The sequence below is a fragment of the Rhinolophus ferrumequinum genome, chromosome 21 (assembly GCF_004115265.2).
Source record: "Rhinolophus ferrumequinum isolate MPI-CBG mRhiFer1 chromosome 21, mRhiFer1_v1.p, whole genome shotgun sequence".
Taxonomy (NCBI): Eukaryota; Metazoa; Chordata; class Mammalia; order Chiroptera; family Rhinolophidae; genus Rhinolophus; species Rhinolophus ferrumequinum.
Window position 1 is genome coordinate 1,446,264 of NC_046304.1, and position 18,168 is coordinate 1,464,431.

Here is an 18,168-nt window from a genome sequence, read left to right on the forward strand (position 1 = left end):
GAGCAGAGCAAATAATATTATTACCATTGGACAAGTGAGAAAATTGAGACTAAGAGACAAGAGAGTTCACCATGTTCAACAATGCTAATAAGAAATGCTAATCATAACTAACATATGTGATGCCTACTATGTTCCAGGCACCATCTAGGCTCTTTATGTAAATTGATGGAGAGGTGGAGGAATTGGTGGAGTGGTCAGGGAAGGCCCCTTTTAATCCCCACAACATTTCCATGAAGAATAATAATATTAACCCATTTTAAAAGATAAAAACACGGAGGCACAGAGACATTACTACTAACTTGCTCCTTGGTGTGGTAATTTAAAACAATGTTGATACACTACCTTTCAAGAGGTGGAGCTGAATTCCTACCACCTTGATTGTGGGCTGGATTTAGTTCTTTACTTCTAATGAATAACATAAGTGATGGTTTGTGACTTCCAAGAATAGTTCATAAAAGTCATTGCAGCTTCCTCTTTGCCCTCTCCTCTCTCTCTCTCTCTCTCTCTCATTACTCACCCTTCCATATCTGCGGACACTCCAGCAGCTGTAAGAAAACACCTCCATGAGGAGGAACTCAGGAGTGCCAACCACCAGAGAGAAGCTGAAACCTCCCAACAACAGCCATGGAGTGCGCCATCTTGGAAGCAGGTCCTCCAGCCCCAGTCAAGCTTTCAGATGATGCAGCGTTGACTGGCACTTTCACTACAACCTCGTGACAGACCCTGGCTCAGAATCACCCAACTCAGCTGCTCTCAGATTTGTAATTCAGAAACTATAGGGGATAGAAAAATGTTTGTTGTTTCAAGCCTCTAAGTTTTGGGGTAATTGTTACACATCAATACATCACTAGTATACTAGGTCACTAGTAAGTGTTAGAACTAGGATTCAAATCCAGACGGTCTGACTCCAATTGTCACAATGTTCATAATGCTATCTGTCCTTCACTGAATGTCTCCCATGTGCCAGGCCCTGTGAAATGGTCTCTTTGCATTAGTTGCTTTGGTTGGGGGCTAGTGACCCGATCCTTGCACTGTATGCAGTGATTGGGGCTCAGGCTCTAGAGCTCAGCTGCCTGGGTTTTAATCTTGATTCCACCACTTGTCACTTACAATCCTTTGACGTACCTTTAAACATCACTTAGATTAAATTTCCTTGTTTAAAATGGAAATCATCATAGTATCTACCTCATAGGGATATTATGAAATTATATGGATTTTTACATTTAAAGCATTTAGAACTGAGTCATGCATACAGTGGGCAATCAATACACATCGGTTGTATTACCTCGCATGTTGTTTTCTATCAATCACAGTGACTTACAGCATGCAAAGCACTTTATCTTGTTGTATCTTCACAATGACCCCATGAGGTAGACACCATCCTTTCACTGGATGGAAATAGCCTCAGAGAGGTCAAAGTGATTTTTCCCAGGTCACGAAGCTGGCAACCAACACAGTGAGCCTGTGAATCAAGCCCCTATGACTTCAAACCAATTTTCCCCATCATATTATCTTCCAGTCTCTGCATTAACCTAGATTTTCTGCTAACGGGGTAAGTTGGGAAGAGAATTCACATTTACTGAGGGCCTACTTGTGCCAGGCACTGTGATAAGGACTTTCCATATGTCTTTCATTTACCCACACACCAAAGCAGTGATACTCTTATTATTATAAAATGTTTTCCCAGGTTCCTTCCCATGCTTAGCACACAAAAGGTACAAAAAATATTCTTGTTCGAATGAAAATAGCCCAAAGTGTAAAGAAGTTGTTTTTTTATGATAAAGAGGATTATTTTGCCCTATTGATCAAGGATCCAGCCTGCCAAGAATATTAAACAGACAGGGAGCTCCTGACCAGCAACCCACCATTTGGGCCTGTGTCCCCTTCCATCATCCAGAATCATGTAAGCGGGGGTCTCTCCCAGCCGAGATGCTACTTGTGAGGGAAAAAAGTGTAGCACCTTCACGGGGCTCAGAACCTCAGATGTGCTCTGTTCTTGCTTTCTCTGCAGGGAGTAGCTGCTGTACTTGTACCTACCCGTGTGCTGGTCTGTACTGAGGCGCATGTGACCCTGTTATCCTTTTAGGGGGGCCTGCTTGCCCTGTTGTTGAAGCCTGTGATCCTGGCCTTTCACCTCATTGCAAAGTCCTCTCCATGTTCTGACCACTGTGGCAGCAGGACTGGGTACATCTGGGTCGCCTACATACCCTAAAAGGTCCACTTATTAGTAGGTGCCTCCCTCAGGTACTGCAGGCCTACCAGTGAGGGGCTGTGCTGATCCAGCCCCGGATTAGCATGAGCTGTGTTGAAGAAGGCTTGATCTTTTACTGTTCATGCCAGGGAGCTCTGGGAGCATTGTTTGTTTCTAACTGACCTGCCCCTTGTGAGTTTTAACTCACAAGGGTGAGAAGAAGCCAGGGCCGCATCTGATTGCTCCTCTATCTAAGTTTCCTCTCAAATTTGCAGTTGCAGAACCATTCCCATTTCTCCTTAAGTATCTGGGAACTCCCTTTCCATAGAGTTTTCTCTATACAGGGATTCCAGCAAACCTCAGACAAAACACCATGCTTCATCTTTGGTATATAGAGGGAAATTTGGAATTGAGAAATCTCAACCAAAAAGCTGGCTTTAAGTCAAATGACCTTTTTATTGATAGCTGCTTCCTCCCTTTCCCTTCTGGAGGGCAATCAACCTGATGACTTAGGCTTTTGGAGCAAAATGGGTAAAGAAGAACCCAGCTGACTGATAAGGAAAAGGCTTGACAGAATGTATTTCAAATATACTGTACCCAAGCAACAAAACAAAAAATAAAAGACTTCATCAAAATTAAAAACTTTTGTGCTTCAAAGAACTCTACTAAGAAAGTGAAAAGATAATCCACAGAATGGGAGAAAATATTTGCAAATCATATATATGGAAAGTGACTTTTATCCTGAATATATGAGGCCTAACAATTAAGTTCGCAAACTTGCCACCGTGCGCTTACATTGACAGCACTGTACAAACAGCCCAGTAAGGTTTTATAACCTTGGCATATCAGTTCTCACAGCTGTGTTTGTGTGGATATGTGGCAGTGTCTTGCTGAGCGGCATTTATTATTGTTGTTGTGTGTTTTTGTGTGTTGTCACGAGAATGAGCTTGAATTAGAGCAAAAAACAAGCATTAATTTTTTTATTAAACTTGGCAAGAGTGGAAATGAAATCAGGGACACATTAATCCAAGTTTATGGGGATAATGCCATGAAGGAAACAGCAGTGTACGGATGGATTAAACATTTTTCTGAGGGGAAGAGAATGCATCATACATATACATATGAGAGATCAGGCACTGCCAGTAAGGAGCAGAACTGATGAAAACATTGAAAAATTCACTGAATTGTGTGTCAAAATCGTCAGCTGACTGTGAGAAGCATAGCAGACCAAGTAAACATCGATAGAGAAACAGTTAGGAAAATCTTAACTGAAAATCTTGGCACGAGAACGGTGTGTACAAAAATGGTTCCAAAGGAGCTCACCAATAAACAAAAACAAGGGAGGGTCAAAGTTTGCCAAGACCTTTTGGAGAGGCAAGATGATGTTTTGGGCTGTGTTATCACTGGTGACGAAACATGGATGTACCTATACGACCCTGAAACAAAGCGTCAAAGTGCACAATGAAAATTATCCAATTCTCCATGACCAGAAAAGTCGTGTCAGTCCAAATCATGAGTCCAAACGATGTTGCTAACTTTTTGTTATAACAGAGGGGTTATTCATTATGAATTTGTACCAATTGGACAAACAGTTCACCAAGTTTCCTATTTGGAAGTGCTGAAAAGGTTGCGTGAAAAAGTTAGACGACCTGAACTTTTCACCAACAATTCATGACTCTTGCATCACGACAATGCACCAGCTCACACGGCACTATCTGTGAGGGAGTTTTTAGCCAGTAAACAAATAAGGCACCCGATCTGGCCCCCCAGTGACTTCTTTCTTTACCCAAAGATAAAGGAAATATTGAAAGGAAGATATTTGGATGACATTCAGGACATCGAGGGTAGTACACCAAGAGCTCTGATGGCCATTCCAGAAAGAGTTCAAAATTGCTTTGAACGGTGGACTAGGTGGTGGCATCAGTGCATAGCTTCCCAAGGGGAGTACTTCGAAGGTGACCGTAATGAGGTATGCAGCACTTTTTCAAGTATGAGTTCACGAACTTAATTGTGATACCTTGTATAAAGAACTCTTACAACTCAACAATAAAAAGACTTCTGGTTAAAACGATGGAATAGGTAAATGCTGTACTTGCCTCCTCCAATGACCACATCTAATATACAACTAAATTATAGAACAGCCACCCTTGAGAACCACCTGAAGACTAGCGGAACAGAATTCCTATAACTAAGAATATAAAGAAGAAGCAATATTAAAACTGGTAGGAGAGGCAGAAAAGCAAAACTAGCTGCTTCCATACCCATGTGTGGCAGTCAAGAATCAGGAAATATATCTTGGCTGCGGAGGTCCTCCCTCAGGAGCAAGGAATCCCAGCCCCACACTGGGCTCCTCAGCTAGGAGCACCAGTGCTAAGAAGAGGAGGCCCCGCACATCTGGCTGTGAAAATCAGCAGGGATACCATCTGGATGACATGGAGGATTTCGGTAAACAAAGGTGTCCTCTTAAAAGACCCAAGCATAGACTCGGTCATGCACAAACACTCGCACGAAGATCCAGCGAAGAAACAGCATCTCAAAAAGAGCCACAGACTTACAGGGAGGAACTGAATTGTCTGGCTTCAGGGTGAAGGCTTGAGGGGCAGCTCTCCCCAGGACAGAGGTGCTGGCAGGCGTCATTGTTTCTTTGTTGAGCCCTACCTCCACACAGCCTGCAGGCACAGGCGAGCAGCAAATATGAGTCTTCATTAACCTGGCTAACACTGCTTGCCCTACGCTAGTGATTCCCTGAGACACCAATACACCCAACTGTGCACCAACCTGAACTTCTTTTAGCAGGTTCCTCACAAACATTCCGCTTCGGTCCACACTGCAGAGTTTCCCAAAATCTCTCAAAGGTCCACAAACCCCAAACAAGCAGTAGCTGGCCTTGGTGTGCCTGGTACTATTTGCTAAGTGTCTCCAAGCCCAGCACTAAGTGGCTCCAAGCCCAGTCTTGGTTTGAAGCATAACCTCTACTAGACAACTCCAAGCCCAGCAAAGTCAGCTACCAACCACAGATGACTTTGTAGCTCCTTGTGCCTGGGCTGGGCACAAGCCGCAGCTGGCCTTGGCCTGCACCAGAACCCCTCCTAAGAGGCCCCAGAATCAACATACCCTGTGGCTGGCTTCAGACCACACCAGAGCACCAGCCAATTAGCTCCACAAACTACACACCCAAAGGGTGGATACGGCAGGCACTAAAGTGAATCCTTTTCCATGGGATTAGCCCCCACACAACAGCTCTTCTGCTATAATATGGCCAGTCCTCAGAGCCAGTCAGCCTGAAGGTCAATCCCACTCACTGGCGTGCCAATAGCAATCAAGGTTCAACTATAACAGGTGGGCACACACAACCCACAGAAGGGATACCCATGGAAAACCCAACTCGGATGACCAGGGAGACTGCGCCACTGGACCCCAGAGGACACCTACTACTTAAGGCTAAGACTGGGAGAAATAGCAGATCTACCTCATACATAGAAACAAACACAAGGTGACAGCTAAAATGAGGTGACAACGAAACATGCTGCAAATAAAAGAACAGGACAAAACTCTAGAAGAATTAAACAAAATGGAGACAAGCAACCTACCAGATGGAGAGTCCAACACACTGGTTACTCAATGAACTTATGGGAAGAATAGATAAACTCAGTGAGAACTTTAACAAAGAAATAGCAAATGTGAAAAAAAAAACCCAGTCAGAATAGAATAATACAATACCTGATATCAATAATACATTAGATGAAATCAATATCAGATTAGACGAAGCAGAAAATCAAATCAGCTAATTGGAAGACAAGTTAGCAGAAAACACCCAATCAGAACAGCAAAAAGAAAAAAAAGAATTTCAAAAATTAGGATAGTTTAAGGGACTTCTGGGACAACATCAAGCATACCAACATTCACATATTACAGGGGTACCAGAAAGAAAAGAGAGACAGCTAGGGACTGAAAACCTATCTGAAAACATAATGACTGAGGGAGGGTTCCCTAACCTGGTGAAGGAAATAGACACACAAGTCCAGGAATTACAGAGAGTCCCTATTTGGGGACATTCGAAAAGATGAACCCAAAGAGTCCCACACCATGACACATCATAATTAAAATGCCAAAGGTAAAACACAAAGAGAGACTCTTGAAAGCAGCAAGAGAAAAACAGTTAGTTACTAACAAGGAAGTTCCCCTAAGACTTCTAGCAGATTTTTCAACAGAAACTTTGCAGGCAAGAAATGACTGACAACAAATATTTGAAGTGATGAAAAGCAAGGAATTACAACCAAGATGACTCTACCCATTTAGAATTGCAAGAGAGATTAAGAGCTTCCCAGCCAAAAAAAAGGTAAGAGAGTCCATCATTACCAAACCAGCATTACAAGAAATGCTAAATGGACTTCTTTAAGAAGAAGAAAAATGTATATATGAATAATAAAATGGCAATAACTACATACCCATCAATAATTTCTTTAAATGAAAATGGACTAAATTCTCCAATCAAAAGACATAGGGTGGCTGAATGGATTAAAAAAACAAGACCCATACATATGCTGCCTACAAGAGACCACTATCAGATCAAAACATATACACACAGACTGAAAGTAAAAGGATGGAAAGAGATAGTTCATGAAGAGGAAATGAAAAAAGAGCAACACTTTTATATCAGACAAAATCGCTAATAAAGACTATAATGGGGACAAAGAAGAACATTTCGTAATGATAAAGGAATCAATCCAAAAGGAGTCTGTAACCCTTGTACACGTTTACACACCCAATATAAAGGCACCTAAATATAAAAAGCAAATATTGATAGACATTAAGGAAGAGCTTGACAGAAATAGAGCAATTGTATGGGTCTTTAACTTCCATTAACATCAATGGATAGATCATCCAAACAGAAAATCAACAAGGAAACACTGCCCTTAAATAGCACATTAGGCCAGCTGGATTTAATGAGTATTTTTAGAACATTTCACCCCAAAGCAGCAGAATATACATTCTTTTCTAGTGCACATGGAACATTTTCCAGGATAGGCCACATGTTAGGCCACAAAACAAGTCTCAATAAATTTAAGAAGATTGACATCACATCAAGCATCTTCTCTGATCACAATAGTATGAAACCAGAAATCAATTACAAGAAATAAATTGGAAAATACACAAACACATGTAGGCTAAATAACAGGCTACTAATCAATGAATGCGTTAACAATGAGATCAAGGAGAAAATCAAAAGGTATCTTGAGACAAATAAAAACAAAAACACAATGACCCAAAATCTGTTGGACACAGCCAAAGCAGTTCTAAGAGAGGAATTCAAAGCAATACAGGCTTACCTCAAGAAATAAGAAAAATCTCAAATAAAAAATCTAAACTTACACCTAAAAGAACTAGAAAAAGAAGAATAAACAAAGCCCAAAGTGAGTAGAAGGAAGACAATAATAAAGATCAAAGAGGAAATAAATGAATAGAGTCTTATATATATACATATACACACACACACACACACACACACACACACACACACACACACACAAAAGATCAATGAAACCAGGGCTTGGTTCTTTGAAAAGATAAACGAAATTGATCAACCTATAGTCAGACCCATCAAGAAAAAAAGCGAGAGAACCCAAATAATAAAATCAGAAATGAAAGGAAAGGAAGAACTAACACCACAGAAATACAAAGGATTATAGAAAATACTATGGACAATTATATGCCAACCAAGTGGATAGCCTGGAAGAAATGAATAAGTTCCTAGAATTTTACAATCTTTCAAGACTGAATCAGGAATAAACAGAAAATCTGAACAGATTGATACCTATTAACACAATCAAATCAGTAATCAAAAAACACCCAACAAACAAAAGTCCTGAACCAGTTGGCTTCACAGGTGATTTTACCAAACATTCAAAGAAGAATTAATACCTATCCCTCTCAAACTATTCCAAAAAAAAAAAAAAATTGAAAAGAAGAAAAGTCTCCCAAACTCATTTTATGAGGCCAGCATTACCCTAATTCCAAAACCAGACACAACACTACAAAAAAAGAAAAGAAGAGAAAACAAAAGAAAAAAAGAAAGAAAAGAAAATTATAGGCGAATATATCCCTGATGAACAATGCAAAAATTCTCAAGAGAATATTAGCAGACCAAATGCAGTACTACCTTAAAAAATGATGCACCATGATCAAGTGGGCTTTATTCCTGGGATGTAAGGCTGGTTCAATATCCACCAATCAATTACTGTGATACACCACTTATGTAAAATAACAGATAAAAATCATATGATCATAGCAATAAATGCACAAAAAGCATTTGACAAAATCCAGCATCCACTTATGAGAAAAACTTTCAGCAAAGTGGGGATAGAGTGAACATACCTCAACATAATAAAAGACATACACGACAAATCCACAGCTAACATCATACTCGATGGTGAAAAGCTGAAATCTTTTTCTTTAAGATCAGAAACAAGACAAGGACGTCCACGTTCACCACTCTTATTCAACATAATATTGGAAGTCCGAGCCACAGCAGACAAGAAAAATAAATAAAAGGCATCCAAATTGGAAAGAAAGAATTAAAACTGTCATTAGTTGCAGATGACATGATACTATATAGAGAGAACCCTACCAAAAACCTATCAGAACTAATAAATGAATTCAGTAAAGTAGCAAGATAGAAAATTAATATTCAGAAATGGGTTGCATTTTTATACACCAATAACAAACTTTCAGACGAGAAATTAAGAAAATGATCCCATTTACAATTTTTTAAACTTTATTTCTATTATTAATTTTTATTTTTTTATATTAGTTTCAGGTGTACAAAACAACGTAAGGCTTAGACATTTAGACCCCTCAGAAAGTGGTAACACCCCTCCAAGTCTACTACCCCTCAGACATCTTATACAGCTGTTACAATACCATTGACTAAATTCCCTACGCTGTACTTTTACATTCTGTGACTATATATGTGTATTATATATGTATATGTATACATATACATATATGTATATGACTATATATATATATACACATATATACTCCTATATCCAAAACATATATACATATATATGTGTATATATATATATATATCCAAAAATATATATACACATTTTAAGAAAGGAAAAAACTGCATTAAAATTGTAATACTCAATATATACTGATAACAAAAGATGAATACAAGTCATGTGTGTACATTTTTTTGGCACTCCCGGTATATATCGGTCAGCATTACTCAAGCAGTATTTCGCTGTAAGCAGAAGTGTCTGGACGTTGATGGTAACCACTTTGAACACCTCTTGTAATTGCAGAAGTCAAACGTGACTTTCATTCATCTTTTGTTATCGGTATATATTGAGTATTACAATTTTAACTCAGTTTTCCTTTCTTAAAATGTGTATACATTTTTTTGGCACTATAGCTATATATCACATCTTGGTTTTTCATTCATCTGTCAATGGACACTTGGGTTGCTTCCATCTCTTGGCTATTGTAAATAGTGCTGCTAGGACCATGGGTGCACAAGTGTCTGTTGGAGTCTCTGCTTTCAATTCTTTCGGCTATATACCCACCAGCAATGCACAAAGCTTCCGGTTTTACCACATCTTCACCAATAATTGTCATTGTCTGTTTTTTTTATAATAGTCACATTAATGGACATGAAATCATTTTTACATGTAGGTGTCCAATTTTCCAACACTATTTATTGAAGTTGCCTTTGCACCTTTGTGTAAAAAGAGAATTAATCAGCCATATGTGTGTGGGTCTATTTTAGACTCTATTCTGTTCCCTTGCTTTATACTCGTATGCTTATCTCTACGTGAATATCAAGCTGTCTTGATTATTCTAACTTTGTAATAAGCCATAAAAACAGGTAGTGTTTTATTATTTTTTCAAATATTTTTTTTACACTGTAGTTTTCCTTTTCTCTTTCTGTAATTCTAATGACATGAATGTTTTGGCTATTCTAGTTCCATTGTCTGTCCATATAAATATTAGAATGAGCTTGTCTATATCTACAAAAAAATTTTGCTGGGGTTGATTGGAATTGCACTAAATCTGTAGATCAATTTGGAATGATTTGAATTCTTAACTATATTGAGTATTCCAGTCCATGAATGCAGACCATCTCCCCTATATTTTCTTTGATTTCTTATGTTGGCATTTTATAGTTTTCAGTCTACAGTTCAATAAATTTGTTAAAATGGCTTGCAGAGAGCAGGAAACCCATTTATTCACTAGATTACTGATTTATTATAAAAGGATATAACTCAAGAATAGCCAGATGGAAGAGATACATAGAGCAAGATATGGGGAAAGGGTGCAAGCTTCCACGCCCCCTCCAAGACCATGACTGGCCTCATATCCATGTGTTCACCAACCCGGAAGATTTCTGACCCCCGTCCTTTGGGTTTTTATGCAGTCTTCAGTATATGAGGATGATTTATTAAATCATTGCCTGCTGGCAATATATTTCATCTCCAGCCCCTGTGCCCTCCATGGAGGTTGAGGGGGTGGGACTGAAAGTTCCAACCCTCTAATCACGTGGTTGGCTCCATTGGCAATCAGCCCCATCCTTAGGTGCTTTATAAAAGTCACCTCATTAGCATAACAAAAGACACACTTATCACTCTCAACAGTTGGGAAATTCCAAGGGTTTCAGGAGCTGTGAGCCAGGAATTGTACATGAAAACTAAATATATATGAGAAATATATTTTGGTCATCTGAATGACAAAATATATATTTCTGTAGACGAAAAAACATCCAGCGTAAGAGAAAGCATATAAGAGTTTATCTGAGCCAAACTGATGACAATTGCCGGGAAGCAAAATCTCAACAGACTGAAAAAATGCTCTGGAAAACGGCCGTTTTGCAACTTATTTTATACTTTCGAATCAAAGAGTGTTACATGAAATCCTCTGGTGGTAGATTAAGGGGGTGGGAGAAAACAAAGCGGGAAAATCTCTGGGATTGGATAAAAGTAAATTGGAGAGACAGGTACTTATTTTACATCGGTGGGTGGGTAGTTAATAGCATTGTACAGCACATAGAGATGGAAATCAAGGGACAACAACAATGAAGGATTTTGTGGTTTCTTGCTCTGATGTGGGGGGTTGTATCCTGAGGGGTCAGGAGAAAGGGATTACTCTGATTACTCTGACATTCCAAGGGTATGTTATCTTAGATGTAAAAAAAGATGATAGACATGAGGTAAAGACTGACCTTTGTCAAGGAAGCTACAGGCCAAGGATGTGACTACCAGCCACGACCTGCATTTATTTAGGAATTTTCATGTTCTGACCATCCTATGTGGTCTCGGAGTTTGTAGCGCCTGCCATGCTGGTCTCCCCTGAGCCTATCAGGTTTAATATGTGGCCCCTTTTTTTGGTCCCCATTTCTTAAAAATCAGGTTGATGTAAGAAATGTTTAAACCCTTTTTATAAGAGTTTATTTGAGCCAAACTGACAACACATGCTAAGGAGCAAGATCTCAGATGCTCTGGAAAATAACAGTTTTGCAGCTTCTTTTATGCACTTGAAATTGAGGGAACATAAGGAAGATTACATGGAGGTGGGAAAAAGCAAGGCAGAGGTTGGGTTACAGGATTGTTACCAAGATTATTCACTTTCTTGAGGGTAGTTATAGCTTATTTCAAGATGCATGGAAAAAATGGGCAGGGCTTACCGAAGGCAAACATAAACCTTTTATAAGAGAAGTCATAGGCCTGGAGCATGACGAGCCACCAAGACCGGCCCAGTTAGGAAGTTGTGATCAAATCACCCTGTGAGGTTACTTTCCATAGAATCCATTTTTTTCATCCACGATGACAATATTGCAGACTTAAGTAGACATTTCTCCAAAAAAAGATGTACAAATGGCCAATAAGCACAGGAAAAGATGGTCAGCATCACTAATCATTAGGGAAATGCAAATCAGAACCACAACGACATACCACTTCACACCCATTATAACAGAAATCACACCTATTATAAACAGAAATAAATGTTGATGAGGATATAAAGAAATCAAAACCCTTATGCACTGCTGGTGGGAATGTAAAATAGTGCAGCTGCTATGGAAAATATTATGGCAGTGCCTCAAAATGTTAAAAATAGAATTACAGTTACAATCCAGCAATTCCACTTCTGGGTACATACTCTAAAGATCTGAAAGGAAGGACATGAACGGATATTTGTACACCCACGTTCATAGCAGTATTGTTCACAATAGCCAAAACGTGGAAGTGTTGGGTCGGTTTTTCCTGCAGGCCCCCCGCTAAGAGCTCCATCCCCCCTTATCGGAACTGTCTCCCTCCATCCCCTTATCGGAGATGTCTCCGCGGCACTATAGTTAGAGGCCTCCCTGTCAAAACAATGTTGAGCAATCACAGTTGCTAAGGACGGACCTCCCCGGCACCCCGGCCAGATTTCTCCCACAAACTCGGAGGTCTAACCCTATAAAACAAAGTGCCCAACCCCGGGAAGTGCTCAGTTCTTTGGAAACAATCCCACTGAGCCCGCCAGCGTAATAAAGCTGTGTTCTCCCTGATCTCTGCGTGCCGCTTGAGTCTCTCGGTCCTCGTGATTTTTCTGCAACAGAAGCAACCCAGGTGTCCATCAATTGATGAATGGATAAACAAGATGTGGTATATACAAACATTGGAATATTATTCAGTGTTGAAAAAGAGGGAAATTCTGACATATGCTACAACATTGATGAACCTTGAAGACATTATGCTACATGAAATAAGCCAGTCACAAAAGGCCACATAATGTAGGATTCTAGTTACATAAAATGTCCAGAACATAGGTAAATCCATAGAGACAAAAAGTAGATTACTGATTGCCAGGCGTTATGGAGTGGGTAAAATTGGGACTAACTGCTAATAGGTGTGGGGTTTCTTTTTGAGGTGATAGAATTGCTCTGGAATTAGGTAGTGTTGATGGCTACAAAACATAGTGAATATACTAAAACCCACTGAAGTGTACATTTTAAAATGGTAAATTTTGTTATGTGAATTGTGTATCAAAAATGACTATAAAGGTAGAATAAGAGGAAATAGCCTTTTAAATATGTAAAGCTGAAATGAGAAACAGACAAACTCGCAATTATCGTCAGAGATTTTAATATCTCTGTTTTAAAAAATGATAGAACACGTGGACAGGAAACCAGTACAAATATGGAAGACGTGAACAACATGGTCCAGAAAGCTGACCTGACCGACATTTCTATGATGCTCCACACACCTTCTCGTCCAGTGCAAGACACATATGCCAAGATAGGCCGTATTCTGGGCCATAAGACAAACCTCAACATACTTAAAAGGATACAAATCCTAAAAAGTATACTCTGACCACATGGAAATAAATTAGAAATCAGTGCCTAAAAGATCTCTGAAAAATCCCCAAATGTTTGTAAATTGAAAACACATTTCTAAATAACCCATGGATCAAAGAAGAAATCAATAGAAAACTTAGAAAGTATTTTGACCTGAATGAAAATGGAAACACAACATATAAAATTTGCACGGTGCCATTAAAACAATGGCAGTTGTTTTTTATCAAACTTTATCAAACATTAAATGTGTGCAATTTTTTGTATGTCAATTACACCTCAATTTAAAAACAAAGTTTATCCGTGAAGTGGAAAGAAAGAAAATTAAATGGAGACAATATTCAGATTGCTACATTGCCAAATCCAACTTTTCCTGAATCAACAATCAGTTAACCCCTTGAACTTTCCAGTAATATGAGCCAATGAATTCCCTTTTTAAGTTAAGGCATTTTAAATTGTGCTTTCTGTCACTTGCAATTCTGAGTCCTGAGCAGTACATCCCTGATCTCTGAACGACTAGGATGGAGCCTAGAATGTAAGTAGGGTGTGGGTACAAGCAATCAGAGGCATCAAATACTTTTTGGAATTTTAAAAGTAGAAGTGGAAAGATAGGAGGGTAAGTACTGCAGAAAATAGGTGGGAAAGCTCTTGACTGGCCTTCCAGCTCTGTACAATGTACAGCTTGTTTGGATGAGCTTGAGCTGTTAACATATAAAGGACATTGATATCTGCTGTATAGAATCTCTGTGAAGTTGTCATGTGCTGTCAGAGAAAGAAGCTTAGACTGAGATTCCAGCAATGTAGGTCACAGTCCTAATTCTATCCCCAGTGTGCTGTGTGACTTTGGGCAAGTTACAGCTCCTCTCTGGTCTTTGTTGATAGGAAGGGGTTGACAAAATGTTCTGAGACAAATTGTCCTTGATTGTGTCCATCTTCCCAAGAAACAAATTCTGCATGTGCGTGTGGGTAGAAACTTGACCCTGCTGACAGAAGAAACATCACGAATCTGGGAACAGGAGGCGCTTTGAAGCCAGTAATTTAGATCACTATATTGTAGGAAATGAAGAATTGTTCAGAATCAGATTACAAGATGGTAGTGTATGTTTTTGTCTGGGTTCTTTTTTCTCTCCCTCTCACCTCACATGATCTGTAGACCTTGGCTGCTATGGGGGGTCACTACTGTCCCAATGACTGAAACTGAATGCTTTCCCCATCCCCCCATTTCCCATGCCCCCAAGTATAGCCACGAAACAGCTTAACCGTTTTGTTTCCTTCTACCTGCCCCCAAAGAAAGGAGAGTCTGCAAGACGGATCCTTTCAGGAACTTTGCTAAACCTTTGTGTTTGCCCCCTATGCCTCCCTGTTTGGTCCAGATGACTGGACAGTCAATGACGAGTAAGATTCCTCATGGAAGGAACAACCAAGCCAGATGCAGTCGTGGGGACCAACAGGAGAACCCCCAGGGTTCACAGAGGTGGGCACAGCCCCCCACCTTCCTCAGGCTAAGGAAAGCCTCTGCCTCTGTGGCTGCATTCCTTCCCAAAACCTGCAAGGGAAGAGATTCAATGAAATGCTTTCCATCTAGTCATATGCATATAGGTTTTGTCCTTGGGGAAGTTGAGACTTAGGGTCCAGCGGCCTGCAGGCAAGGGTGACTGACTCCAATCGGTTTTCTATTAAGATGTATGAGATTCACAGACCGTGGAATAAATACTGCTATTGCCTTATGTGAATATCAATAAAAGCCACCAGTCGGCTTGATTCTGGGCTCCTGTCTACCATGACTGCAAGGCCCCTGGCCTTCTGAGATTTAACTGCATCAAGTCTCTGCTTCTTTCTTTTTTAAAAAACTTAAGCTAAAGTCACCCCTTTTTGTTCCCTCACTGCCCATGTTGCACTGGACGCGACATCTCCCAAGGTATGTAGCGAATAAAAGTTCAGGCTCTAGAGTCAGTTAGACATAGTTTTGAATCCTAGTTCTGTCAGTAACTAGCTGTGTATCTTTGGCCAAACCCATAAATCTCTCGGAGCATCAGTTTCCTCTCCCGAACAATTGGGAATAAAAAATGTATCAAATAAGGGTAGACTAGGTTGTAGTAACAACCAGCCCCCAAATCTCAGTGGCTTCACAAAAGTTTATTTCTTTTTTATTGTGGTAGTCAGCCTCTAACATGCCACCCCATAAGCCCTGCCTCCTGGGAGTCACACTTTTGAAAAATCCCTGGTCTTGAGTCTAGGTTACAAAAAGATGGTGACTTTAGTATTGCTTCTCTCCCTCCTATTCCTCTCTCTCTCTCTCTCTCTCTCTCTCTCTCTCTCTCTCTCTCTCTCTCTCTCTCAGGGAATTTACCTGCCATGGTGTGAGCTGCCTTACAGAGAGGCCCAGATAGCAAGGAATGAAGGTAGATCCCAGCCAACAGCCAGTCAGCAACTGAGGTCCAACAGTCTGAGAGTTGCTGAGTCCTTGCAGCAACCATGTGAATGAATTAGAAGCTGGCTATCAAGCCTTCAGATGAGACCACATCCCTGGACAGTACTTTGACTGCAGCCCTGTGAGAAGACCTTGAGGCAAAGGCACCCAGTCAAGCTGTGGCAGAATTCCTGATCAACAGAAATTGTGAGATAGTAAATGTTCCTGAAATATTAAGTTTGAGGGTCATTTGTTACATAACTACATGCCCAGTGTGAGTTGGGAAGGGGTGTTTGGCCCACACTGGTCCGGGACTCAGGCTGACAGAGGCTCCATCTCGGCACCTGCCCCTTGATGACCCTGGCAGGCGAGGGATGCATGCTGGCACTTACAACTCCCACTCAAAAGTGACAGATGCCTCTGCTACTTCTGTTTTGGTGGCCAAATAAAGTCATATAGTCTCGCCTACTTTCAAAGGGTATGGAAGGGGGAAAAAATGGAATATTTATGAATAGCCCCATAACTTCCACAATAGAACCTGCCCTGAAGGGTTGTTGTGGGGACAATGCCATTAAATTGCTCTATCAAGATGCTTGCAGCTACAAGAGGAAACACCACGGAACTTAAACAATAAAAGCGTAAAGAGTGAACTTAAACAATAAAAGTGTAAAGAGTGAAGGGAATTCGTTGGCTCACGTTTTTTTTTGGCTAAAAGGTGTAGAGACAGGATTGCTTCAGGTAAGACTGGATCCAGTGGCTCAGTGATGGGCAGGACTGGTTTATTTCTGTCTTTCTTTTCTGTATTTTGAGATATTAGTTCCATCTTAAGCCTTGCTCCTCTCAGGGCCCCAAGGTAGCTGCCAGAAGCTCCTTGTTCAACACAGTAGGAAAGAGTGTCCCCAGAAGTCCTGAGCTTACCTCTAATTGAATCATCCTAAGTCATATACTCTAGGTGGCCTGAGGGGTGTGAACCCTGAGGATGGGTTCCCTAGGTCACTGGCTCAGATCTCCAAGTCATGTTCCCTGGAACCACATGGCTCTCCAAAGAGAAATGGAGAGTGTGGAAAGTGTTTACACCAGTGCCTGATACTGTTTTTACCCCGTCAGGATTATCTAATATGCCTTTCTTTCAAGTCACTGCACTTGAAGATATTTCAGTGATGAACCTGAAAACATCTACTGGATCTAAAAATGTTTTGCTAATGGAAAAAGCTGGACAAATGTGAGAGACCATTACTATTGTTATAGACAAGTAGTACTCAACTGAGACACTACAGGACCCTCTTTACTCACTATATTCTATCCTAACGGGCATTTTTTTCTTTTCCAAAAACACTCCAAGCTTGTTTGGGTCTTAAGATCTTTGCACACCACGTTTGTCCTTTCTCTGGAATTCTCTGCCCCAGATCACTTTTAACTGGCTCCTTCTCATCCTACAGTTCTGAGAAGCATTTCCCGACCTTCTGAAACCCCATCACAGAGTTTTTTCTTCATAACAGATATTATTATCTGAAACTATTTTATTTGCTTGCTTTTTGTCTTACCCCCCAATCCAGAACTTCATGTCAGGAGGACTTCCTGTTGCCTTCACAAATACGCCTCTAGCAGCTGGCACAGCCCTTGAAACATATTAGAAACAAAGTAAATATGTATTTAAAGAATGAAAGAGCAGATGATTAAATGTCACATCTCCACCCACTGCAGTGCTTTGTTGTGTGTCTCAAGTAATTGCCAGATTGCACAAATGACTGGTTTTTAAAACAATACAAATCAGAATGTACTCAAGGTTATCCATCATTTCATTCTTGAGAGGAAGAAAAAAGGGTGGAATGACTATTAGTTGTTTTGAAATGAGTATAATTTGTATCCTGGCTCTTCTATATCACAATCCAGACTTTCTCAAGCTTTCGTATCCATCAGAATCACTGCAGGGCTTTGTGAAAGTCAGATTGCAGGGCACCACCTTCAGAGTTTCCGATGCAGTAAGTCTAGAGTGGAGGCAAGAATTTGTATTTCTAAATCCCCAGGTTATACTGATGCTGCTGGTTAAAGAACCACACTTTGGGAACAACTGCCACAATCTAAATAGGCAACAAATTTTAAAGTATCATCAGTAGCTGTAGATAGTTTGAATTATTGTAGTGCTTTATTTCTCTGCAACATAGTTGGCTTTCATTAAAATCTGTACATCCACAGAAATGTGTCCTGTAAGTCAAGATATCTGCCTTATAT